General features: G+C 42.3%; 1 protein-coding gene across 4 annotated transcripts in view; it reads left to right on the top strand.

The window, feature by feature from the left end:
* The first annotated feature begins 451 nt into the window (after positions 1-451).
* PIK3CD (phosphatidylinositol-4,5-bisphosphate 3-kinase catalytic subunit delta) overlaps positions 452-27,985 on the top strand; it is a 73,838-nt gene continuing 46,304 nt past the window's right edge. For 2 of the 4 annotated variants that reach the window (XM_078145685.1, XM_078145684.1), the window contains exons 1-2: positions 458-577; positions 14,994-15,076. The gene's annotated coding sequence lies outside the window, so the exon portion shown is untranslated. Of the gene's footprint in view, positions 578-14,993; positions 15,077-27,985 lie in introns of all 4 variants that reach the window. The other 2 variants (XM_078145688.1, XM_020974354.2) reach the window with 2 other exon arrangements.

The following is a 27,985-nucleotide window of genomic DNA, read 5'->3' as shown; positions in this document are numbered from 1 at the left end:
TACTGGAATAAGCCAGAGGTCTTATCCAGTCCTCAACTAACCGGTTTTAATCAATAGAGGAGGGGTGCTACTGTGGAAAAAACAAGGGACATGGGTTCAAATCCTCTCTCTGACACTTATGAAGAATATGGTGACACCTTTCATAAGTCAATCACCCCCCAGCCTCAGTTTCCTCATCTGTAAAAGGAAGGGGTGCACTCTATAGCCTTTCCAGCATCTATAATTTCCTCCATGGGAGTGTGAAACCCTGCTAGGCTTAGGAATTTTCTGGGGTTCTTTTGCCTTCTGCTGTTGGTTAAGTGAGAGCCCAACCTAGGGTAGTGCCACCTTCAGTTCCAGACAGAGGCTGGAGCTCAAGGGGGGTGTCAGGGAGAGGAGGACAGTAGAAGTTGTTGTTTTTCCTGTTGCAAGCAGAAAGGAAACAAAATAGGAAGTTGAGGGTGCCGGGTGTGAGCAGGCCGGTTGCATACGCCTCTCACTCACACTCGACACCCTTCTTGCTGGCTGGCTGCCTCTCGCCGGGCTGTTGTCGCCTGCCTGCCGGCCTGCCTGCATCTCTGTCTGCTTCTCCAGGCCTGTAAGCTACCGCCTCTTTTTTCTCTTTGGGTGATGGGAGGAGGAGGAAATGGAGCTGGGCTTAAGGTCTGGGATGGGATGCTTCAAGGGGAGGGGGAAATGGCCGGGGGAGGGGGCGCAACGCGAGGTCAAGGGAGGACAGGAGGCCGGGCGGGCCCCAGGGATGCATCGCAGTGCAGCTGTTGGGCTGTCTGCAAAGCTGTCCCCTCTCCGCCCTTGCATCTCCACTGCGGATGGATGGAAAGGGCGAATGCAGAGCCGGTCTGGGGCCAGGGTTAATTGCGGGGAATATACCGTGGGGGAAAACGGACGGGCTAGAATTAACCCTTAGCAGAGGAACATTTTCCAGGCTGGTTGGCAAATGACCGACCCTGGGCGGGGTGGCTGGGAATCACCTTCGCGGGGAGAGAGGGCTAATCGTGTTGGTCTAAGCTAGGAGCATCCTCTGGAGCTTGGGCGCCAGTCGGGGTTCACGAAGAAGAAAGGGTCTTGCCCCTCTGGCTACTGCCCTCTGCCCCTCCCTCCGAGTCCTTGTCCCCTGTCCCTTAGCCTTTGTCCCCTCCCCCCGAGTGCCGTCCCCACCCCCACCCTATAGCCGTGAATCAAGGCAGAAAAATGGAACGGGGCCAGCGGGCCGGGCTCGCGTCTCATTCATTGCATGCAGGGGGAGTTCACCACATGTTTACAGCTCTCCTGCTGAGGTTCTGTGAGCGACGAGGTTACGGCGAAACCTCTGATCAACCTCGCATTTCCTGACTCGAGGGGTTTTTTTTTATACTCTTACCCGTAACTCGGGCTGAATGAAACATCTATTTTTTTTCTCTAAAACCCAGTTTCCTGTTTTTATTTAGGGTCTCTCCCTCTCCTGCCATTCCCTGCCTCCCCCATCACCTTCACTACCCGCTTTGAAACCCAGAGAAGCAGGGAGGGAACAGGGAAAACTCCACTTGGGGAACAGGGGAGTATAAAGAGACTTAGTGGACAGCGGGCCTGATGTTCAAAAAAGGGTCCTAAAGTTCAAATTCCAGTTCTGTCACTTGGATAAATGGCTTCATTTTGCTGGGCCTCAGTTTCCTCATCTGTCAAATAGGCTTGGACAAAGCAACTCATAAAGGGCTCCCTACATAGGCATTTAGTGAATGCCTATTGATAATGCTGACTGATTGATGTCCCTTCTGGCTCAGGCTCCAAATCAATGCTCCAGTCTCCAAGGAACATAGCTAGGAGACTTGTGGACCCTGCCTGCCAGAAAGGAACTTTGCTTTGAGATCAAGGAATGACAATCTCTGAAGGGGAAGGTGGGGAAGGGCCTACCTTGTGCCAGGCCCCTCCATAGCCTCTGGGAATAGAAGGAGCGCTAAATTATTCCTCCTTGCAAAGAGCTCAGTCCAGTTTTCTCATGTAGGGTTGTTTAATGTAATTCCCTGGGCCCATGGTGACACCTTCAGGGAAGCCAAGCTGCCCTGTCTTCTGCTAAAGTAGTAGAAAGAAGGATTGGTCCCCAGTTTTCAGATATCAAAGCAGATGGGTTGAGTGTCTCAATAGTGATAATGCTGATGATAATGATTATCAGGTAGAGGTGCTTAGCGGATAGAGAGCAACCTTAACTCTTTACATGTTTTATCATCTGATCCTCACAACAATGGGAGGGGAAGGTGCTGTTATTATCCCCATTTTACAGATGAGCACAGTGAGGCAGGCAGGGGTTAAGTGATTTAACAAGTATCTGAGACAGTACTTGAACTCAAGTCTTCCAGATTCCAACCCCATCAATTTATTGTAGGGGAGGTGCTGATTTGCACTGACAGAGAGGTTTTCCTCCTCTGGGAGTTCCCTATGGCAATAAAATCAGAGATCTGGTCCAAATAATAATATTAATAATAGCTTGGGCCTACTTTGTGCCAGGCCATGTTTGTAAAACATGCTGCCTCGTGGTTTACAAAAGCTCTTTGCACCCACTGAATGAGCCAGGAATGGCACCTCTGGGATTTGATCCCTACCACACTCTGCTCTTGGACCTGGAACTTGGAGCCTAATTCACCAATGCTCTGACTGTGCCAGGGCCAGACACCAGACACTCTACCTGCCCATTCGCTCCATTTTGGAGGTGGCTTAGTTGGGATTCCAAGCCCAGAGCCTTTGGCATCATAGGCAGGCCTCTTTGCACCACACCATACTATACCATCGTACTAGGGTGGATACTAGACCTTAGGCTCTTCTTTGTCTCTACTTACTAGTGATAGTACTGGTTGAAGAATATGAGATTGTGTGTGTGTGTGTGTGTGTGTATGTGTGTGTGTGTGTGTGTGTGTGTGTGTGTGTGTGTGAGTGTGTGTGTGTGTGTGTGTGTGTGTGTGTGTGTATCTATGTGTGTCTGTGTGTGGCTGGGGCTCTGGAAGGGAGAGATGATGATGGAGAGTGAAAGTCAGTAATTCACCACAAAAGTACAGCATCTGCCTGGCAGTATAGCAGAGAAAGAGTGCTAGATTGAACTTGTAAGCCCTGGAATCCAAGTCCTACTTAGACCACTTCCTATGCGACCTTGGGCAAGTCCCTTTTCCTCTCTGGGCCTCAATTTCCCTTCCTGTAAAATTAAGAGGGTTGGGTTAGTTGACCTCAAAGGTCCCTTCTAGCTCTAAACCTATGATCCCACGGTCTCCCCCCTCCCTCTATTTCCCTCATCCAATTTAACAGATGTTTAAGTGCCTACTATATGCAAGGCATTTTGCTAAAACAAAACAGTTTCTACCTTTAGACTGTAAGTTCCTTGAGGGCAGGGACTGTCTTTTTCCTCTTTTATGTATCCCCAGCACTTAGCACAGAGCCTGGCACATAGCAGGCATTTAATAAATGTTGATTGTTTGATTGCCTGTAAGGAGGCCACATTCTATGACGGGGCAGGGGGGTGAGAGGAAGTATAACATGTACACAGATAAATAAATATAAAGCAATATCAAAATGGGGAGAGCACCAATAGTGGATGGAGGTGGACTATTCGGGGGGGGGGGTGTTGGAAAAGGCCTCACATAGAGGCATTTGAACTGAGCTTTGCAAGAAACTCCGGATTTTAAGAGATGGAGGTCAGGAGGGAAGGCATTTCAGGCGTGAGCTGCAGCTGCCTACAAAGGTGCAGAGATGGGAGATAGCACAAAGTTCACACTGCGAGCTTCACACTGGGCCAAAGACCTTTTGTGCAAAGCTGGTCAAAGAGCAAGGGCAGTCTCCATGACAGTCTGACTCTGCTACTGGCCGATCACTATCCCCATCAGGAGAGAGGTCTTTTTGTTCTTTACTGGGTCCTCAGTTTCTGGGTCTGTGAAATGGGGTCACAAATATGTGCTGCGCTGAGGATTCAGTGGCCACAGCACACAACAGGCGTGGTCCCGTTCCCTTTCCCCCCCCTTGCTGAGCACTCACACGTGCAAAGACAGAGTGGGCTCCCCAGCCAGTGAGTCCCACTTGCTGTCTCTGGGGAGTTCACACTGGGTCAGTCCCCACTTCCCTATTTGCTTTTCTTCAATTTCAGAGCTGAAGGGAGAAGTGAATGTGCATTGAGGGGAGTAATTCCCCTTCTGCCCAGTTTGTTTTTGGAAACCATTTCTTGGTTAGAGAATAGTTCCCTCCTTACCAGGGACCAGCTGCACTTTGGGGCCTGACTTGAGGGCTTGAGGCTCAAAAAACAAAAAAACAAAAAACCCAAGCCCAGCAGGTCCCTTGCCAAAGGATCCAGAGAATGAGGCAGATCTTTATTTGTGCTCAATTATTCAAGATCACAAGTGTCAAGCACTGAAAGTCTCTTTGTATAGCAAAGGGTGTAGGATCAGTGTTGGCTACTGGTGGTAGGCAAGGCCTGGAACCCAGATGACTCTGTCTCTGATCAGCTGTGTGATTTTGGGCAAGTTGCTTAACCTCTCCCGAGCCTCAGTTTACTCATCCATGAAATGGGCATGCTCTCTGTAGTCTTTAGCCCCTGTTGTCATCAAGGACTATTCATTCAACAGATACTTATTAAGTGGTCACTGTGTACTAGGCTCCTGTCAGATGCAAGGGAAAAATGAAACAACTCCTACCTTCCAGGAGTTTGTATCCCACTACCTCAAATGAACTAATGTCCTTATAAATGTCCAACGAGGAGGAATTTCAAATACCAGTTGGTCTAACCTCATTTTATTATTTTTTTTATTTTTTATTGTTTGGCTTTTAGGCAATTGGGGTTAAGTGACTTGCCCAAGGTCACACAGCTAGTGAGTGTCAAGTGTTGGGTCTGAAGCCAGATTTGAACTCAGGTCCTCCTGACTTCAGGGTTGGTGCTCTATCCACTGCACCACCTAACTGCCCCTCTAACCTCATTTTATAAATGAGGAAACTGAGGCCAAAGAGATTAAATGACTTGCCCAAAGTCACAAAGATCAGACAAAGGCAACAAATATTTATTTAATAATAATCCATTTAATAAGCACCCACTTTATGCTAGGCACTGTGCTAAGCATTGGGGCTTTTTTTTTCAAAACAAATGGCCCTTCAAAGAAGGCATTATTATTATCCCCATTGTACAGTTAAGGAAACTGAGGACAACAGAGGTTAAGTGACTTGCTATGTCTAGGAAGTGTCTGAGGCCAGATTTGAATTCAGGTCTTCCTGACTCCAGGATCAACACTCTATCTATTGTGCTTCTAGCAGGAATTTGAACTCCCAAGTTCTCAGACACCCCTTTTCACCTAGTTGGTACTTAGGTGAAAGATAATATTGTCAACAATAGGATTTTATGAGTAGCAAAGGTGGTGAAAGCTCCTGCTGGTTAGAGGTAATATTCTGGCTTGAAATTTTAAAAAATTGTGACTGATGGAAATCCCTCCAATCATATCTAAAATATTTCCAGTTTCAAGATGGAAAAAAAAAAGTCCAAGGACCTCTCTCTCCACCTTCTGTTTCATTTAAAACCAGATGCGTATTTTCCACTCCTCAAATCTAGAGGTGAGAACAGATCTGATTTCACACTAACATTAGGAACTGTGATTTTAGGATTCCCATTCCTTTTGAAATGCTCTCCTTTCATCTTCTGAAACTTTCTAATTTCACCTGTTTGAAATACTCTAACCAGTTGTTGGAAATGCTCTAATTTTATCTGAGACATTCTAACTTTGCCTAGCAAGACCTGTTTCCCCCTCCCTCCATAATCGTTTACCTCTTAAATTTAGCCTTCTGTGCATTGTAGACAATTGTCCCAATTTTCTCCTTACCTGGGAAGAGTTTTCATCTTTGTTGACTGGTGTTTGACACTCTTGGGAAAGTCCTTTCCTGATAAAGAGTTTGATGAGAAGCCTTGCATCCACTCCAACCACGAGGCTAATGAATGAACTTCGTTCAATTCAACAAGTGATCACTGCTTATAATGGGAAAATGTGGTTTCAAAAGTCTCTTTCTTTCTGAACAGAATTGCCCCTGAGTAGCTGAGCCAAAAAGGGAGTTAAGGGAAAGTGATGGGTGTGGGAGTTTCTGAAGTGGTGTTTCAATTACCTTGTGTTCGATTCAAGAGTGCAAGTAAATGGCTTTCTCCTAGCAGAAGCAAGGGAGGAAGAGAAGAGAAGAGAGGAGGAAGGCAGAGCCTATCAAGCAGCAGTCTGCTCAGGAGGTGGCCTGCTGAAAGCAGGGAGGTATTCTCAGAGACTGAATCTCATGGCTAGAAAGGAATTCAGTGTCCAACCTTCTAATTCATTACTGGTACATGGTCATTCAGCCTTCCCTTGAAGACATCCATTGGCCAGGAATCCATTCCCTCCCTTTGAATTAACTCTAATAATTAAGAATTTTTCCTGATGTCACACCTAATTTTCTTCTTTGTAACTTCTACCCAACTGTTATGGGTGAGGCCAAACAGAAGGAATCTCACCCCTCTTCTCTGTTTGTTGGGCCAATAGTTGTTATGACCCCATTCAGCCCTTTCTTCTCCAGACAAAACATCCCCAATTCTTTCAGCTTCATGCAACATGGATTCAAAGCTCTTCACCATCCTGGTGGCCATCTACTGGATGGTCTCGAGCTTATGAATGTCCTTCATAAGATAGGTCACCCTAAAGGAAATATAATATTTTAGATGTGATCTGACCACCAATGATGGGTCATTTGAGGCCTGGTGGGACAAATGGGAGTAAGCTTCCTTTCTGGAGAAGTTGGATAAAAATCTCAGCTTGGCCACTCACTTCCTGGCTAGTTCCTTAACCTCCCCAGAGCCTCAGTTTTTTCATCTGCGAAGAGAGGGGGCTGGACCAGATTACTTCTAAGGTCCCTTCCACCTCTAAATCTTCAAGTCTATGATCAAATAACTCTTCAAGGAAACAAACATCCTCTATCTAGTTTTCAACTTGGGTATGTGATTTGGAGTTCAAAATTCCATGCTTCACCCTCCTAACTTGAAGTCAGTCACTTTTCTTTAAAATATCTTTAATACTTTTACTTATTCTAAAGTTAATGTTGATAAGTACAATCAAGCAAACAAAATGAGGCACAACATCTTCACCATAACTGATCTGTTTGCATTTTGGTTGAAGAAAAATAGAAATTTTAACAAAATATAGATTTTGTCATATTTAACAAATCTAATGCCACATAATGTGCAATACATTTAAATGTATTTTACTTACGTTTAACAAAATATAAATTTTTAACAAAAACCTATTTTATCATGTCCCCATCCAATCTTTTTTCTACATATTCATTGAATTTTCTTGATATTATTTTGTAAATATATATATATATATATATATATATATATATATATATATATATATATATATATATATATATACTGTTTTAATTCTACTTTCTTTGCTGGGCATCACTTAATGGTTTTAAATTTTTTTTTCTCCTATTATTCATATTTGTCATTTTTATGGCCTAATAATGTTCCATTGCATGATATACCATAGTTTATTCAGCTATCCCACAGTTTTGAACACTGTGGTTATTGCCAATTTTTCACTATTAGAAATAAAAAAGTTATGAATATTTTTTGACAGGAAGCTCTTTTTTTCTGCCCCACTTTTAATAATATACTTAGTCCTATTAGTGAGGTTTATTGAGTCAGAAGGTATGACAAGTTCTATAAACCTTAGTATATTTTGCCTGATTATTCTCCAAAAGGATAGAACCCATGCTGATTGAAAATTCCACCAACAATGTAATACAGTGTGTGTCTGTTCCCAGCCCTGCCAACAACAAATTATATTGGTGTTAACCATTTTAGCCAGTTTGCTGGATATCAGGAGAAAGCTCAGAATTGTTTTTACAACATCACAAAGTCATAAGAGCATTTTAAGAGTCGGATCTCAGAAAATCATAGAGACCAATCTATTCCTGAAAGAATCCCCACTATAACATACTAGCTAGCTTTTCTTCGACTTCATGGAATGTCAAGATCTTTATTCTCCCCTTCCTTTACCTCTAAAAACAGCCTCTTTATCGATTTGCCTGCAGTTCTAAGTATGGAAGGAACCTTAGAAGTTAGTAACCTGTGTCTGTTTCTTTCCTATCCTCCCCGAAGTCACAGCTAAACTGGTTCATTCAGCTAAACATTTAAGCTTTTGCTATATGCAAGAGATCATGCTGAGTTCTGAGGCTACAGAAATTCAGTGATCCGGCCTTCTAGTAACTTTTGGTTTAGAAAGTAGATGAGATATACACACAAGTAACCAAAGCAGAATGATTACGTGTAACATGAGAAAGAGAGGTCAACCGAGAGGGTGGAGAAGGAGATGAGGCTATCAAGGCAGGTGTCGTGGGAGAGGTGTCTCTGGAATGGGGCTTTTGAAGGATGGAAACAGTGATGGGAAGAATACATTCCAAAGCTGTGGCATGGCATGGAGGCTGAGGGAGGCAGGAAGAAATAAGGGAATAGCAGAGCAATCTGGTTTAGCTGAAACATAAGAGAATGAGCAATAGGAAAATGCTCTCTCCTTACATATACCCATAATATTATCTTAATACAAATTATGCCCATATTCATGGGTTAGGATTTGGGGGGGTGGGTCTGGATTTGTGATTTTTATCAGTATGGGAATCCTTAGTAAAGAAATTCCTTTCAACAATGCAACTTAGAGAGCTGACAGGTAGAATTGAAGAGGTTAGGTAACTTTCCCAAGGTCACACAGCTTGTATGAGTCAGAGTCAAGACTTGACTCCAGATCTTTGGGACCCCAAGACTGGCTCCCTACCAATCTGAGTATCTGTACTCATATTATCATCATAATTTGTGTTATTCTATATGAACATAGAATACCTCATGTTAATATATCATTATGACTATATTGAGAACCTTAAAGGATAATATCATATCTGAGTGTCCAGCCTTCCCATTTAATTATGTTATTCTTTGCTGTAGCTGGGATTGTTGATTTCTCCCTGCTCTGTGGCTCCCCTCTTACCTAGCTCCTACCCCACCTACTAAGACCTTCCTCCCAAGAGGACTTCCCAAGCTTAGGCTGAGAATACAACTCTTCCGTATTTTGGCATTCCCTTGACTGGGGAGAGCAAGAGAGCTGGGTCATCTATGACCCAATTTTGCCTCTGTGTTTCCTCTTCCTCTTCTGCAAGTTAAAATTATGAAACTGAACTAACGTTGTGGGATTGTCTTGGCCGTTTGCAAAAGATCTTTGGAAATCTCCCAGCACTTAAAGTTATGAATTCTGGTGCCCCTGATTTGGCCATCATGTTGTGGGGTGGGGGGTTGGAGCTGGGAAAGGGACAATGGAAGCAGAAAAAGTCTGTCAGGGTCTGCATGTGTTCTCTAGATAGTGTGAAGTCTTCTATTCTCTGCAAGGGGATGTTTGTTTTTCCCATTTATTTTGGTGTTGAAATCTTGAGAAGGAACTATCTGGGAGAAGATTCAATTTTATTCAATTCAATAAATTTCTTTAAAGTGCCCCCTATGTACCAAGTGCTGGAGATACAAAGACAAAGATGAAATAGTCCTTGACCTCAAGGAGCTTACATTCTACTGAAGAGAAATAACATGCATACAGACAATTCAATACAAAATACATAGAAAGTCATTGGGGATAGGAGGAAGGGAGGACAAGTAGCGGATATTTATACAGTGCTGCAAAGTTTGTAATGTACTTTACATAAATTATCTGGAAAGGCAACATGGACCTGAAATCAAGACAACATGAATTCAAATTCATCCACTGACATGTAATAGAGTGTGACTTTGGACAAATCACATAACCCAACTGGGCCTCAGTTTCCTCATGTGTAAAATGAGGGGTTTAGACTAGATGGCATCTAAAATCCTTTTTACCTCTAAAGCGTTGATTCTCAAAACAGCCCTGTGTCTAAGGTGCTGTTATCATCCCCGTTTTATAGATGAAGGAACTGAGGCTTAGATTAGTTAAGTGACTTAACTAGGGTGATGCAGCTAGGAAATGTTAGAGGTAGAAGACGCAGCACTCTACACCATTCTCCACATCACTTCATAACTTAGGGGGGAAACCTTGTGCACAAGGTGAACCTTGAGCTAGACCTTGAAGGCTATTAGGGATTGCAAGAGGCAGACATGAGGAAAGATTGAACTCCAGGCATGGAGACCAGCCTGTGCGGCAGGCATGGAGGCTAGAAATGTAGTATTGAGCTCAGGGAATAGTAAGCTGGCTTATTTGGCTGCAGAATGCACGAGGGGGAGTAATTTGAAATGAGTCTGAAAAGGTAGGCTGGATCACAAACATGCCGGGATTAATTGTTTGGGAGTAGGTGTGGGCAGAGGGCAGAGCAGGTGAGCATCTCCCCACCTGACAAAGATGAGGCAAACAAACATGCATCGAAACTGTGAAGATTCCTTATTTGCAGAGGGGGGTGTGGAACATTGCATGTCATTTCAGATTGTTTTCAGTCTATCGGTTGGTTTTACTGAAATGTTTCCCCTCCTCCCCCCACACCTTTTTTTTTTGTTGTTTGTTTGTTATAAGACATGGCTCCCTGGGAAGAGGATAAGGATGCACTGAGTAATTTAGATGATAGAGGGGGGAAAAAGATAATATCAAAAATTTACTACAATTAAAAAATAAACTACAGGGATTTTAGATCTCCCTGCAGAAGAAATTCTCTGCAAAGTTGATTAACATTGGAGGAAAGGTTGTCACTTCCTCTATGGCCATCACCTCATCTGTAGGATGGAGGCCTTGGACTATATGGTCTGTAAGGACCCTTTCAGTCCCAGATTCTATCTATGGTTCCACCTACAGACTTTCCAGACACACCCCACCTAATGTTCTTAATTGATTCCAGGAAAATAGGATGTCAGGAGAAACAACATTACCAGATGTTATAAAGTGGCCGACTGGGAGAACAATGTTACATTGGGGAAGGGTTATCATTTATTAATGACTTTATTACAAAGTAACAGGGCAGTGGGGTGTATTCCTGTGTCCTTAGCTGTCTGGAAGGACTTGGAAAGCAGAGAGAGAAACAAGCTGACCTGGGGAGTTCTCTGCCAGCTGAAAAAGATCACTGTATTTCTTCCTTCCTTTCCCTGAAACTCCTAAGAGGAAAGTGGGTGATGGAGGTAAAGAGAGCTTTTTTTTTATCAATCCAAGGAGCTCCGTGATTCTGAGTCTTTGTTATGGGATTTATGATGATTAAGACAGAGAGAATTTAGCCTTCTGAAGCCCTGAGCCAAGGGGCTGAATTACCAGGAGAGAGTCTTAGGGGTGAAGGGCTGGCTAGGTCTTTAGGGACAGATTCTCCTTTCTATTTAAATTGAGCTCCCAGGAAGACTAAAGATATCTGGGTCTAGTGTGCCAAGGAGGCATAAGGAAAGACAGATCACTTACTCGAACCAGACCTATGATTTCATTGACTCAGGGAAGAAATCACCTCCACTGCCATGCCCAAAGGGCTATAAAATGGTGCATACCCTTTGACCCAGCAATACCACTGCAGGTCTGTATCCCAAAGAGATCATAAAAAAGGAAAAGGACCCACGTGAACAAAAATATTTATAGCAGCTCCTTTCGTGGTGGCCAAGAATTGGAAACTGAGAAGATGCCCATCAATTGGGGAGTGGCTGAACGAGCTGTGGTGTAGGAATGTAATGGAATACTATTGGGCTATAAGAAATAATGAGCAGGGGCAGCTGGGTGGTGCAGTGGATAGAGCACTGGCCCTGGATTCAGGGGGACCTGAGTTCAAATCCGGCCTCAGACACATAACACTTACTAGCTGTGTGACCCTGAGCAAGTCACTTAACCCCATTGCCCAACCAAAAAAAAAAAAAAAAGAAATGATGAGCAGGTGGATTTCAGGGGGGAAAAACTGGAAAGACTTACATGAACTGATGCTGAGCAAAATGAGCAGAACTAGGAGAACATTGTACTATGTAATAGCCACATTGTACGATGATCAACTATGAAAGTATTTCTTCTCAGCAATACAATGATCTGAGACAATCCCAAAAGAAGGAAAATGCTATACACATCCACAGAAAGAACTGTGGAGACTGAATGAAGATTGAAGCATACTATTTTCTCTCTTTGTTTTTCTTTCTCATGATTTTTCCCTTTTGTTCTGATTCTTCTTTCACAACATGACTATTGTGGAAATGTGTTTAATATGATTGTACATGTATAGCCTATACCAGATTGCTTGCCATCTTGGAGAGGAGGCAGGGGAGGGAGGAAGGAAAAAATTTGTAACTCAAAATCTTATGAAAGTGAATATTGAAAACTATCTTTACATGTAATTGGAAAAAATAAAATACTATGAAGTGCTGGGGGTGAGGGGAAGAGAAAAAAAGAGATTACCTCCACCAATGAGATCAGCACCTGTTCTGCAATATAGTCTTAGAGAGTTGCCCAGGGCACTGAGAGGTTAATGGATTTGCCCAGTATCCTGAAGCCATCGTGTGTCAAAGGTGGAACTGAACCCAGGTCCTTCTGACTCCAAGCTGAGCTCTCTAATTATCATGTCTAGCTGCTTTAATTTAGTTATGAGTTTTTCCAGCTTTAAGAATTCATTCTTGGCAACAGGGACTCTTGCTGATTTGAGGATTGATTCTGAGGTCCCATATCTGTGTTGGATTCAGAATCAGGAGAGACAGGTTCAAATACTGGCTTTGGTGCTCATCTGCTTATGAGTTATATGATTGTGGGCAAGAAACTGCTTCTCTCTAGACCTCAGCTGTTGAATGGAAATAATGATGATGATGATGATGATGATGATGATGATAATGATACTTATGTTTCTTTCTTTTCTTTTCTTTTTTTTTTTTTGGCAAGGCAATCAGGGTTAAGTGACTTGCCCAAAGTCACACAGCTAGTAAGTGTCAAGTATCTGAGACCGGATTTGAACTCAGCTCCTCCTGACTCCAGGGCCAGTGCTCTATCCACTGAGCCAACTAGCTGCCCTGATACCTGTATTTCTTAATGCACATTGTTGTGAGAATCAGTCAAATATTGCCGTATTAAGCACTTACTATGTGCCAGGCCTTGTATTAAGCTCTGGGAATACAAAGACAAAAATTACAATTCCTTCCCTCAAATGAGACACTGTGTAAAGTTGATCATTATTTTTATTGTGATTTTGACTTGTTTCTCCTTTTATTTTGATAATTTAATTCCTCTTCTTTTTGAGCAGATTGGCTGAAAAAGTTTATGATTTTGTTAGTCTTTTCAAAGGAATAGCTTTTAGTTTTCTCTGTCCACTATACAGACGTTTGTTTTTCACTTTATTTCTCCTCTCATTTTCTCGATTTCTTCTTTTATGTTTATTTTGAGTTTATTTCACAAGGGATCATTCACTTTTCAATATTTTTAGTTGGCAAAACACCTTACTATGCATACAAACATCAACTTTAATAATAATAATTCAGGGAGGGGGACTGAAGCAACATGGCATAGTGGAGAAGGCACTGGATTTGGGGTCAGAGGACCTGGGTTCAAATCCTAACTCAGCTATTTTATGATAGAGACAGGGACTAAACTTGTGATATTTTTGTTACAGGAAATTCCTGAAGGAGGGAACTCCCTCTATCGATGTAGATGTGCCCTACCCTGCTACAATTTATACTCTTAGAAAGTTTCCTGGGGCACTGAGGAAGCAAATGATTTGCCCAAGGTCACACAACCAGTATTTATCACAGGGGAAATCTGAACTCAGGTCTTCTTGGCTTCAAGGATAGGTTTCTCCTCACTATGCCACATTACCTCTCTCCATCACAATAGGTGATATGTATTCAGTATTTTGAGGTTTGCAAAAGCCTTCTTACCGCTTTTGTTCCTTAAAACCACCCTGTAAGTTATTACAGGCATTACAGTTACTATAGATATTATTATCATCCTAAGGTCAGTGGATCTGGGTGGCCTTAGGTTAATGAACACTGCTCAGTTTCTTGAGCTGTTTAATGAGGAGACTGGATAAGTAGCTCACTTCCACCGCATCAGCTCTACCAGTATGATCCTAAAGTGCCGGGGGCTGGACTGGAGCCGAGGTTTCTCTGGACTCTAATCCTGGCGCTCTTTCTACATGGCCACTGGTGGGTAGGTCTGATGACTTATTACAGGTCTTTACCAAAACAAGAATTCATTCTTGGTGCTTGGGAGATCCCTTTAGACTCTGGGGTTGCCATCTGTTCTATGTCAGTGGTCTTAACAGTGAGTTAGTCACATGGGATGGGGGGTGGGGAAAGCACTGATTTTGGATTCAGAGATCCTGGTTTCAAATCTGCTACTTACTACCAGTGTAACTTTAGGCAAGGCACTTATTCTCTCTGGGCCTCAGTTTCTCCATGTGTAAAACACAGGCCTTACACTAAAGCTATTTCTGATTCTAAATGTTATGATTCTTTGTTGTTCAGTTGTATCTGACTCTCCGTGAACATATTTGGGGTTTTCATAGCAAAGTTACTGGAATAGTTATTTCCTTCTCCATCTCATTTTACAGATGAAGAAACTGAGGCAAAGAAGGTGAAGTGTCTTGCCCAGGGTCACACAGCTAGTTAGTGTCTGAGGTTGGATTGGAACTCAGGTCTTCCTGACTCTAGGCCTAGCACTCTATCTACTGTTCCACCTAGCTGCCCACCTAGGATTTTATGACTTGATTAAAAAGTCTTAACTTAGGAGAGGAGACCGTAGTCCTCGGAGTTGTTCTGGCTTGTTACCCATCCCCCTCCTTCCCCTCAGCTCTCCTGCTTCCCTCAAGCTTTAAATTGAATATGGTTTTCTGGGCATCCCATACACTTGTCAGCTGACCTAGCATCTAAAGAGGATGTTGATACAGCCTGGGGCTGGCTTTATATAGAGTTAAACAAACAATTTCATGAGAAATTTTTCCTGGGGGAAAAACCTCCCAACAACCCCAACTCCTCCCTCCCTTATCCCCCAATAAAATGAAACTCCATTAAAGAAAAAAATGTGTCTGGTTCTTATTAGGAGCAGATGAAAGGATGAGAGAAATCACGCCTGCCCTGCTGCCTGGAACAGCTCGTGCCTGCCAAGCTCCGCTGGGGGGAAAGGTGATTTTTTTTCCATTTTATTTTTGGTAAAGACTATTTGAGCAATGAAGCCTATTGTGAGACTGCTATCATTCAGAAACCAATGATGAGGTTATCCCCGACTTAGCTCTCCAAAAAAAGGATAGCATATGTAAGAGAGGTAGTGTATGGCTTGTGGTTGTTCAGTCATCTTCAGTCCATTTCTTTGTGACCCCCTTTGGGCTTTTCTTGGCAAAGCTACCGAAGCAGTTTGTATTGTTAGTTGCTTTCCAAACTTGTTTTGACCATACACTGTCATCAGTTTTTGCATTCACCCCCACATGTGAATAATCATTTGTTATACTTATTTATTGTTAGTTATTTTACAAGTTTAAATTATTAACTATTTTTACTTATTTGTTCATTCTTATTGTATTGCTTTACCAATAATTACATGCATTATAAAACTTACATGAAGATAGGAATTAAAAAAAGATGAGCTAAAGAACAAATTATGTTTGATGCAGACAGCAATAGAGAGCCAGTGGAATGTATTGAGTGGAGAAGTGATGTGGTCAGACCTGTTCCTTAAAGAAAATCCTTTTGGCAGCTGTGTGGAGAATAGATGGAGATGGGAAAGACTTGAGGCCAGGAGATCAATTAGGAGGCTATTTTGATAGAACAGGCAAGGGTATGAACTAGGGTGGTGGCTCCCTGAGTGGAGAGAAAGGTCAGATAGTGGAGACAGAAATAGCAAGATTGGACAACTGATTGGCTATGTGGGATGAGGGAGGGTGAAGAGCCCGAAGGAGAGTTGTGCCTTCAATAGAAAAGGGGAAGTTTGGAAGGGTGGGGTGGCTTTTGGCGGGAAAGATAAGGCAATCCAGAGAGTCTCACTGTGTACCACCCAAAATGAAAAGGGAGGAGGAGGAGTTCTTCATTATAGATTGTGGGTGGGGGTCCAGAGCCCAATCTCCCTGAAGCACCTGCTGTAGGCATGAGGTGATCTAGGGAACAAAGGATGAATGTGCTGGAGGTCTGGAATTTTCACTGTGCAGCTGCTACTATGGATGGTGGTAAAATTATGAGAAGACACAGTTGTGAGAAAAGGAAGGGAGAGAGAAGACAGTATGGGGGAGTATTAGGGAATAAGCATAGGTATGGTTGTGTCAGAGATAGATTTCATGATGACTCATATGTAGGATGGAATATAGCCCATCTCCCTCTTCTCCAATTGATTGATCATAATAGTTAAGACAATGCCATGGTTCCCTAGGGGTCAAATCATGACTCCTTTTTCAAAGATCACTAGCGTATAGTAGAAAGCCAACCTCAATGTCAGGAAGACCTGGGTTCAAGCCCTGTCTCTAACATATCATATTGGCCATGGTATCCTGGGCAGGTCACTTAATACCTCAGTACCCCCAGGCAATACTCTAAGACCATTTAAGTTGTAGAGGAGATACTGGTCTTCACTGGTGGAGGAAATCTCCTCACTGGGAGTTCTCTACACCAATGAAATCATAGGACCTGACCAAAAACTGAAGATTCTTAGAGGTAGGATGGTATATTGGGAAGGGTGCAAACCTGCCAATCAGAAGAAATGTGGATTTGAATCCTAACTCTGCAGCTAACTAGCTTGAAGACCTTGGACACTTGGAACAATGAACTTGGAGTTGCAAGACTTGAGTTCAAATCCTTACTCCCCCACTTACTATTTATGTTAACTCTCTGGGACTTAGTTCCCCCATCTGTAAAATAAGAGGATTGAACTAGATGACCAGTAAGGTCTCTCTCTTCCAGCTAGAGGTCTATAATCCTATGACCACTTTTGTGAGCCTGGGTTTCCTCGTCCCCAAAATGAAGGTATCTCACAGGCTTGGTGTGAGGGTAAAATGTAACAGTGTATATAAAGCACTTTGCAGACTTTAAACTTTAAATTAGCAGTGCCAGCTATAATCATTAGATGAATATTACAGCCACTTCATCCCTCTCTAAGACCACAAAGCACGAGAAGGCGCCAATCTGCATTGGTAGCTCCCAGTATTAATGAAATCACAGACCCAGTCCAAATAATATCCCTTGGCATCTTCTGGGCTTTTCTGGCTGGGTAGCTCCAGTCATTAAGGCTGTTGCACAGTCTATATGCTTTGGGTCTGCAATGTGGTAAGTGATCAACTTTCAATGAGAAACCTCTCTGCTCTCTCTTAGAATTGTTTTTGAAGGCCTGTGCCTGGCTAGCAGATTTATTCCCCCACTAAGTGCCAGGAAGAAGAGTTGGGTTCTCACTTTCCTTTCAAAACTTTCAAGGAAGGCAACTGCCCAGCAATAAGCCTTGGAGAGCATCGGTCCATCATGGCCAAGGTCTTGGCCAGCCTCTCCCTTCGCTGGCTCGATGGTGTCTGTATGAAGCCCCACATAGGGATGAAAATGGCCTTCATCTTGGGCTACCACACTCCTCGAGGCGGTACCTTTAGGGATGCTATAGGTGCAACAAGGGTGAAACAACCAGGGTTTTGCCGCAGGGCACTGAAAAACAATTTTTAAATAGAATTTTTCCAATTATATGTAAAGATAATTTTTAACATTCATTTTTTAAAAATTTAAAAAATTTTCTCCTCCCCTCCCTCTTCTCCCCCCTCCCTAAAATGATATGCAATTTTATATAGATTACATATGTGTAATTGTACAAAACATATTTCCATATTAGGCACTAAAATTTTCAAGAGTATCGATAGGCTCCCTGGCTGGCAATTGCCTTTGGTTTCTCATTTTCTGAGACTCTCAGAATCCTAGGATTTCAGAGCTGGGAGGGACTTGACAATCCCCTAGGCCAACTCCCTCATTTTACAGAAGAGGAGGCTGAGGCCCAGAGAGCTTAAGTAACTCACCCAAAGCCACACAGGTAGAGACTGTGGTAGAGTCAGGTTTCAAATACACTTCTTCTAACTCCAACCCCAATGCTCTTTCTTCTACAACACTGCTTCTTATCCTAAGGGTCTGTGGGTAGATTTCAAGGGGGCTCTTGAACTTAGATGAGGAAAAAATGACATTTTTGTTTGCACAGACTTCTACCTGAAATGTATTATTTCTTTCAATTATTTAAAAGTATAATTCTGAACAGATTGTACATTTTCTTCTTTCATGATTTATTTCTTCTGCTTAATGATTAAATTACATTTTCTGTGGGTAAAGGAACGGTTTACATAGATCTTGAATTATAAAATAAATTTCCTTCTCAGTGAAAAAAAAAAGTATAATTCTGAGAAGGGGTCCATAGGCTTCCCCAGACTGCCAGAGGAGGTCCATGGCACAAAAATGGTGAAGAAGCCCTGGTCTACCCTCTGCTGTCTGTTTTATGAAACCCTTTCAAGTAAATGGAGCTTAAATTCTGGCTTCCAAGCCAAAATGCCATTAAGGACGCTGTTCTGTGCAAAATGCATGCAAGATTAGGGTGCTTTTAGGGGCACTGTGGCTGCAATAAGGGTGAAGCAATCAGGGCTTTGCTACAGGGTGCTGAAAACTTAAAAGGTACTGATGAGTGTTCAGAAGCACAAAAATAGCTGAGTCAGTGAGTCTACAAACACTTATTAAATGCTTGCTGTATGCCAGACACTTTGTTAAGCACCAGGAACACAAAGAAAGGTGAAAACATGGGACTAGGAAGAACAACGGCAGCAGTCAGTCTTCTCAGAGTCTCTGTCCAAGGGAGCAGAATCTCTGGGATGTCTTTCTCCCTTCTCTCCCCCGAAATGAACTCCAAATAAAAAGCTAATTGTGCTACTTGTCTCCAGTGCCAAAATTGCTAGTTATGGCTCTCTGTGTTAGTTGAGAATTTGAATTGTGGGAGCAATCTAACCCAGTCTCTCATTGTTTGGTATGCAGTACGTGTTCTATAAATGTAGAATTGAGTTGCTTTTCTCAAGGGGTGAGAGTAGTCTGTCCTGATAGAAATGTCCATCCTCATTGGTGGTTCTATCCTCTGCCCCTCTGCTCCATTCTAATTCTCTGCACATTCCAAAACAAATGGTCCATAGATCACAGATCTTGAGCTAGCAGAAATCTAGTCCAACTCTCATTTTACAGATGAGAAAACTGAGGCCCAGGAAGGTTGTGATGTGCCCAAGGAGACGGCTAGGTAACAGCAGATAAAGTGTTGGACTGGGAGGCAGGAAGACCCAAGTTCAAATCCTACCTCAGACAACTTACTAGCTATGTAACCCCGGGCAAGTCACCTAACCTCTCAGAGCCTCAGTTTCCTCATCTGTGAAATGGAGATAATAATAGCCCCTATTTCCTAGGTTTGTCATGAAGATCAAATCAGAGAAGTAAAGTGTTTTGCAAACCTTAAAGCACTATAGAAATGCTAGTTATCATTATAAACACCAGGGAAAGGTCCTCAGAATTGTTGTGCTTTTTCCAATGTACCAATGTTTGCAATGCTGCCCATCCCACCCATTTTACAGAGGAGATAACTGAGGCCCAGAGTGCCTAAAATCTCACAAGTACTTAGAGACAGAGCCAAGATTTGAACTCAGATTCTCTGACTATAGGCTATGATCATCTATTCTTATTCTTATAATTAGAGCTTCACACCAAGGTTCTAAATTCTCCTCCAGTGATAACAACCTGAAAGAGGGAATTGTTCAACACTGGCCCAGATTCCCCTGGGACTGGACGTAATTATTATTGTTATGAAGACAGTAATTCTTATTTTTATAGGACTCAGATAACTAAGTGCTTTCTTCTCAATAACCCTGGGAACTGGGTAATGCAGTGTTATCATCCCCTTTTACTCAGAAAGAGTGAGTTACTCTCCAGAGATCACACAGTTCCCAGATGGCAGTCATGATTCAAATTCAGGTCTTCAGACTCCAAGCTTGGCATTATAACCTGCCTCCTCCTCTCCCGTCTCCCTGGGTTGGTGCTCTCAACAACATCACTTCTATTGGCAGAGAGAATGACGGTGATGTGCGTCTGATTGCTTTCAATCTCCCTTCTCCTGCCCAAAACCCTAGAACTGCCCAAGGCCACAGCAAACCTCTTCCCAGTGAGCCCGCAGGCTTCTGATATTCCAGTCACCAGGGCACAGTGCTCACAGGCCTTCTTAGTGAAATCATTACATTTCCCAGGGGGCCCTTGAGTTGGCTGGTGGCCTCCTCTGGGCACAAGACTCTTGGCCCAGTTACCTCAAAGTCAGTTCCTCTCCAGAATGTTTATTCCAAAGGAGGAAGGAAGGGGCATGGAAGGAGGTTCATGGTACAAGACTTAGTTCTGCCCCCTCCCATGGGGAGCAAGGCATTATATGGCCAGGAGCAGCATCCATGGGGGAATAATAATAATAGTTAACTCGTAGATATGATGATGATATAATAACAATAGCTAGCATTTAGATAGCCTAGTAACATTTGCAGAGTCCTTTCCACGTGTTACCTCGTTTGATTCTGACAGCAACCTTTGGGGGATAGGTGCTAGGATTATCCCCATTTTATAGATAACCCGAGAGGTTAAGTGACTTGCCTATGGTCACACAGTTAGGAAATGTCTGAGGGAGGATATAAACTCAGGTCTTCATGACTCTAATTTCAACACTGCCCACTATGTCACCGGATGAATTCTGATTTACAAGAAATGGGAATCAATTAATCAATCAAGTATTTATTAATTGCCTACTATTGCCACTATTGCTACTATTAATTGTCAGCACTATGCTTGTACAAAGACAATGCTCCCTGGTCTCAAGGAGCCTACATTCTAATAGGAAGGACAACAAATACATTATATATAATATAAAAACATAAATGTCAAGTTAATAAATAAATACAACTGTGTATATATAGAGATATCTACACATATGTATATACTAACAAATTGGGTAAATACAAGCTAGTTTAAGGGTGAAGCTGGAGGATCAGAAAAAGGTTTCATGCAGAAAGTGGCACATCATTTATGCCTGAGTTGCCTGTTCTCAAAGGAAGGAAGGAAGGAACTCTGTGAAGCAGAGGTAAGGAGCAAGGGCATTCCAGGCTTGGGAATCACTCAGTACCAAAGCACAGAGTTGAGAGATGGATCGCAGTTCTGGCTGGATCACAGAGTAACTTGTGAGGTGGAATAAGCTGTAATGAGAGACGGAGTAATGTCCAATGAGGTTGGAAAGGTGCATTGGGGCCAGCTGATGTAGGGCTTTAAAAGCTGAGCAGAAAAGTATATATTGGATCTTGATGGCAATAGGGAGAGCTGCTGATCGTGGTTAAGTAGGGGAGTTGTGGTCAGATCTGTGTGCAGGAAAATCTCTTTGGCATTAGTGTGTAGGGTGGAGGGAGAGAGAAGGTCATGGAGGCACCATGGAGAAAGCACCGATACTGGAGCCTGAGGACCTGAGGTTGTCTCTCCTCTGTCATTTACTGCATTTCACCACATATTCATCATATATTTTATGCCAAATTTTTTTTTGCAAAAAAATGGGGTGTGACCATTATGTGAAGCTTTTCATAAAAATTGTGCCAGTATTACTTAAAAATTATGTATTCCTAAACTGTATCACTGGCAGACGGACTGTACAGTTCAGCATAGGAAGATGCAAGTCTTATCATATCACGTGACTTATGGCAGCTTTGCCTGCCCACCTGCTCCCCTTGTACCTACGGCTCTTCATTGGGTTGAGTGACAACACCATCAGTACTGCAGCACTCTAAGCAAACCACACAAGCTGGCTTTCTGAAATATACTGACGATGCATGTACGCTGAGAATTCTAGGCTCGCAGGCTCGCAATGTGCAAGAGATAAATGCGGATCCATATGCCACTGGTGAATACATTGCTACTCTGCCTTTTAAGCAGCATGATGAACAGAATTATACCATGCAATGATTATGTGATGAAAGGCTATAAAACAACTTTTGGACTGGAAAAAAAAAACACAGGGTGAGATGATTATGCAGTGAAATACAGCACTTCCTTTGGGAACTTGGGCAAATCACTTAAACTCCCTCGAGCTCAGTTTCCTCATCTGTAAAAATCAGGGCATTGGTTCGGATTTAGTCCCTCAGAAGGGACTCTGAGGTCCCTTCGAGCCGCAGAGATGGGATCACATACAATGAATTATGACGGGTGCCACATCTTAATAAAATTTAAAAATTATTTTTCAAAACTCACAGAACTAAGTAAACATGAAATTCAGTGCTTCTTAAACTGTGGAACGTAACTCCAGATGGGGTCGGGGAAAATTTGGCAACAGGAAAAGGTTTCTGAATGCACAACAACCAAAATTAATTAAAAATCAAATGCATAACAAACCCGAAGTGTTTCTGCCAGTGCCTGCCTGTGTTGCATCTCACAACTTAGCTGCAGCCTTAGTTCTGAACACGAAGCATGTGCACTCTGCACTGCACATGCCTTCAGGCCAGGCAATGCCATGGAAAGCTGCTGAAAGATGAAAAGGGGTTGAGCAGAAAAAGTGTAAGAAGCCCTGAACTAAGGAACTAAACTTTCAGGTGTTTTTTTTCAGAGGCAATCAGGGTTAAGTGACTTGCTCAGGGTCACACAGCTAGTAAGTGTCTGAGGCTGGATTTGAACTCATGTCTTCCTGACTCCAGGCCCAGTTGCTCTATCCACTGTGCTGCCCCTTTTTAGATGACTTTTTTAATGTTTGTAGTATTTATACTTTTGAACTATTGAGACTTACAACTGCATTAAGATTTTGGGGATACTCTGAGTATATGTGTGTGTATGTGCATGTGTGGAGAGAGAGAAAGACACAGAGAACATAGACAAAGACACAGAGGACAGAGGAGAGAGAGAGAGGAGTGAGAAAGACACAGAGAGCGAGAGACACACACACAACACACAACACACACAGACAGAGAGAGAGAGAGAGAGAGAGAGAGAGAGAGAGAGAGAGAATGAGAATTAGTTGTCACATTTACATACCAAAAAGGGGGGGGGCATAGTCAATGTTGGAGTCACTGTGGAAAGATAGGTTTTCTAAAGCATCCCTGGTGGAGATATGAATTAGTCTAAGCATTCTGGAAATAAATTCAAAATATGCAAGAAAAATCACCAAGCCATTCACAGCCTTTGACCCAGGATCAAGTAACATGCCTGTTACTAGGCATATAGCCCAAGGAGGTTAATGATTAAAAAAAAAAGTTCTGTATGTAACAAAATGTTCAGAGAGGCACTTTTTATGACAGCAAAAAACTGGAAACACAATGGTTGCCCATCAACTGGGGAATAATTGAACAAACTCAGGTACAAAAAATGATGCCTATGAAGAATTCAGAGAAGCATGAGAAGACATTAACGGATACAGAGGGAAATAAACAGAACTAGGAGAACAATATGCACAATGAATAGATGAAAAAAGCATTTATCAGTGCTTACCATGTACCAGGCACTCTACTCTGTACTCTGGTGATATAAATGCAAAAAGCAGGACAGTTCCTGACCTCAAGAAGCTTACATTCTATTAGATGACCAGGGAAGGGCGTTTTGGTTTGGGAAGTCACAGGGATGATAAATGGAGTCACAGTGCAATTGATTGGAATGGTGATATTGATCAGATTCCTTAGAGCTAGAAGTAGAAAGCTGCACTGGGGGGCTTTAGAAGCACATGAGAGAAACAAAACAGAAAACATGATGAAATGCCTCCCTATCCTTGGTAGAGAGAAGGGGATTATAAGCAGGGAATATTGCATATACCATCTGTCACCTGTCTTTCAGTGTAGGGGGCTGGTATGGATGGAAATTAACTGTACTGTTGAAAAAAATCAATGAAACTTGAAAGTGAATTCAGTTGAAGGTTTTCAACATGGGAGTAGTTCATATCTTCTGGAATTTGGAAAATGCAAAATGGTACCCAAGGTCTGATCTATGGTTCTTCCAACTTCAGGGGTCAGTCTCTGACAGTGGCTTCAAAGTGCATGTTCTAAAAGTAGCGATCCATCTTTGTGTCAGGCTGAAAAGCTAATGACAAACATGCTCCTTGCCTCAGTAACTCCTTTATGGATGTGTCCCCCTGAATTGATTTAATCCTTTTTTTGGAAGCTGTTTAGTTTGCTCACTAGACTGCTCCTGCAGGTAATAGATGCTATTGCCTCAAGCTTACCTCAAGTGGCAACATGGACCCAGAGTGGATAAAGGGCCCTCTTTGGAATTGGGAAGTCCCGGCCACTACTCTAGTGCTGACGAGTCTTCCATCTCTATGCCTGGGCAGCCCTGTAAGGCTGTGGGTTGCAGAACATATGCACAGGGAGGTGCCTCAATGGCAGTTCTCCAGACCAATGAAATCACAGTCCCAGATGAAAAACAACAGAAAGACATTTTGCCTCTCCTCGTGTGAATCTTTTACATGCGGCAAAGACGGCCCTGGCTGGATGACTCTGCCCTCTGCTGAGTCTAACTCAATGCTAGAAATAATTTTAGATGGCATTATTCATTTATTTATCAAGCATTTATTAAGGACCTACCATGTGTCAGGTACTATACTGGGTACAGATGATACAAAGACAGAGACAAAAGAGTACCTGCCCTAAAGGAGTTTACATCCTATGTAAAGACACAAGTGAATAGAAGACAAAAGTAATTTCTGGCAGAATAAGGGCAGGATTCATGCAAGTCATGGCCCTTGAGCTGAGCATAGAAAGAAGTAAGATCATAGGAGGAACAGGTGAGGAGGGAGGGCATTTCTAGGCATGGGAACAGCAAGTAATACAATTTGCCTGGAATGTCAAGATCAGAAAAGGATAATAATATGGCAGATCTATAGTGGGAAGGACCCTCAGGGGGTATCTCATCCAACCTTCTTATGTTACAGATCATGGGGAAACTGAGGCCAAGCAAAGTTAATTGACTTATCCAAAATCACACATGTAGTAATCATTAGAGACAGGATTTGACCTGGGTCTTCTGACTCCAGAGTCACTGGTCTGTCCACTTATAACACTGTTTACCTAAGCCTGGAAAGGGCCTTAAATGTCAAAAAGGTAGAAAAATTATCCACAGAAACCAAGGTTCTCATTACCACACACCTGAATTCTTTCAATAGACTCCTAACTTCTATCTTTCTCCTAAGTCATCTTCTTAAAACATTTCTTTGTGTACATCATCCTTCCTCCCCCTCCTCTTCCCTCCCACCCCAATTCAAAACCCTTCAGTGGTTACCTGAAGTCCAAGACTTTTAGCTTGCTATTCGAAACTCACCACAATCTTTCCCCTAGCACCTTCTTCCATTAGATTCAGCACTGGGTTTGAAGTCAGGAAGAGCTGAGTTCCAATCCATTCTCAGATCTTAGGCAAGTCATTTCACTTTCATCCATTTCCTCAACTGTAAAATGGGGATAATAATAGCACCTACGCTCTCAAGTTTGTTGTGAGGATCAAATGAGTTGGTATTTGTAAAAAAGCACTGATACACAGTAAGCACTTAATAAATGCCTTTTCCCCTCTTTTTTCTTCCTCTTCTAAATTATTTCCCATTACTTCCTAAGTGCAAAGTGGGGCTTTGAGTCAGAATGCTTGGTTCAAATTCTGACTCATACTCGCAAGTTGTATGACCCTAGACAGGTCATTTGCCTTCTTTAAGGACAGCTTTCCTCATCTATAAAATGGAGTTAATAACTCCCTCTCTCAAGGCTGTTGTTAATTAATCAATCAATCAATAAACATTTATTAAGTACGTACTATGTGCTGGGAAAAGTGATGAGAGATAGGGATACAAAAAGAGGCAAAAGACAGTCCCTGCCCTTAAGGAGCTTACAGTCTAATGGGAGAGACAACATGCAAACACATATAGACAGAATAAGCTATATATAGGATAAATGGGAGATAATTAAAAGTAATTGAAAGAAGGAAAGCACTAGAATTAAGAGGGGTTGGGGAAGGGTTCCTGTAGAAGGTGGGACTTTAATTGGGACATGAAAGAAAGGGAGGTCAGTACTCAGAGTGGAGGCAGGAGAGCATTCCAGGCATGAAGGACAGTCAGCAAAAATGCCCAGAGCTGAGAGATGGAATGCCTTGTTCGTGGGATGGCCAGGAGGCCAGTGTCAGGAAAGCATACTGTGAATTTTATAGCACTATAAAAATGTGGCTTATTGAAAGGCAATGTGACATAGCAGATTGGGGCAAAGACCTGGATTCAAATCCCAATGTAGCTAGGTGGTATAGTGGATGGAGCAGCAGCCCTGGAGTCAGCAGGACCTGAGTTCAAATCCAGCTTCAGATACTTATTAGCTGTGTGACCCTAGGCAAGTCACTTAACCCTGATGGCCCCCAAATGGGAGGAAGGGTAGAGTGGAATCTAAATCAATCAACATGCATTCATTAAGCACTTAGTATGTGCCAGTCCCCTCTGACATTTACTAGCTGCCTGACCATAATGAGCTCTAATTAATTTTGCGTCTCCGAGCCTTGTTTTCTTCACCTGTGAAATGGGAACAATAATATCTACAATACCCATTTCATATGGTTATAATAATAATGATAATAGCAATTATCTGGTGTTTTAAGGTTTGCAAAGTACTTTACAAACACCTCATTTTATCCTCACAGAAAACTTGGGAGGTAGGTCCTATTATGATCCCCATTTTATAGAAAAAGAAACTGAGGCTGAAGGAAGTTAGGTGACTTGTCCAGGGTCACACAGAGAGTAAGAGTTTGGGTGGAATTTGAACTAAGGTCTTCTTAATTGCAAGTGCATTGTGTCCCCTAGCTGAATGTATAGCTTCTACATGAAATATTTCTGATATTTGCTATTTCATAAGTAACTTAAAGATTTTTTTGAAGCACTGTGGTAGTGGATGGAAGAGCTGAGTTGTAATCCTGTCTCAGGCACTTGCTAGCTGTGTGCTAGCCTGCTCTCGGCCATTCTCTTCTCCAACTCATTTTACAGATGAGGAAACTGAGGCAAACAGGGTTTTAAGCGACTTGCCCAGAGTCACAAGTTAGTAAGTGTCTGAGGCCGGATTTGAACTCAGGTCTTCCTGACTCCAGGCCCAACATTAACTGGTTCCATCTTTTATCATCTTTGCCAATGCAGTGGGTATGAAGTGATGCCTCAGTTGTTTTGATTTGCATTTATCTTATTATTAGAGATTTAGAGCATTTTTTCATATTTCTGATGATTATACTTCCTCTTTTTGAAAATGTTAAAATCCTTTGACTATTGATCTATTAAATAATGGCTCTTGGTCATATATTTGCATCAATCTGCTATACATTTTGGATGCTGGACTTTTATTGGAGATGCTTGAAGTGAATGTTTTTCCCTGTTTGTAATTTCTCTTCTTATTCAGCTACATGGATTTTGCTTGTGTATAAACTTTTAAATTTTATATAACCAAAATTTCCTGTTTGGTCTTTTAGAATCTCAACCATTGCCCTGATTATAAATTATTCCCCTCGCCATAACTGTAAATGACATAATCTTCCATTTTTATTTAATTTTGTAATGACATAACCATTTATCGTTACATCATTAGCCATTTGGAGATCATTGTGGTGTGTGGTATAAAATGCTGGTCTTTTCTCACCAAACTACTTTCCAGTTTTACCAACAGTTCATGTCAAATACTGAATCCTTCCCCCAGGATTTATCAAGCTAGGCTACTGTGTGCTCATTCCTATTATATGTTTGTTAATTTTGTCTCTTGCACTGGATATACTTTTTAAAAAATCTTTGGTGTTTTTTTTTAAGGCAATTGGGGTTAAGTGACTTGCCCGAGGTCACACAGTTAGTGTCAAGTGTTTGGTCTGGGGCCAGATTTGAACTCAGGTCCTCCTGACTTCAGGGCTGGTACTCTATGCACTGCACCACCTAGCTGCCCCTAAAAAGATCTTTGAACCAGTACTAAATAATTCTGATAATTGGATGGGACTGGATATGTAATTTCATTGGCATTGGTATCCCCAATGATGAAATTCCATCTGTTTATGCAGATTGGGATGTATGTTCAG

This window comes from Phascolarctos cinereus, unplaced genomic scaffold, assembly GCF_003287225.1.
Source record: "Phascolarctos cinereus isolate Bilbo 61053 unplaced genomic scaffold, phaCin_HiC Scaffold_726;HRSCAF=1367, whole genome shotgun sequence".
Taxonomy (NCBI): domain Eukaryota; kingdom Metazoa; phylum Chordata; class Mammalia; order Diprotodontia; family Phascolarctidae; genus Phascolarctos; species Phascolarctos cinereus.
Note: the sequence above shows the minus strand (reverse complement) of the source record. Positions and strands in the feature narration are given on the sequence as shown.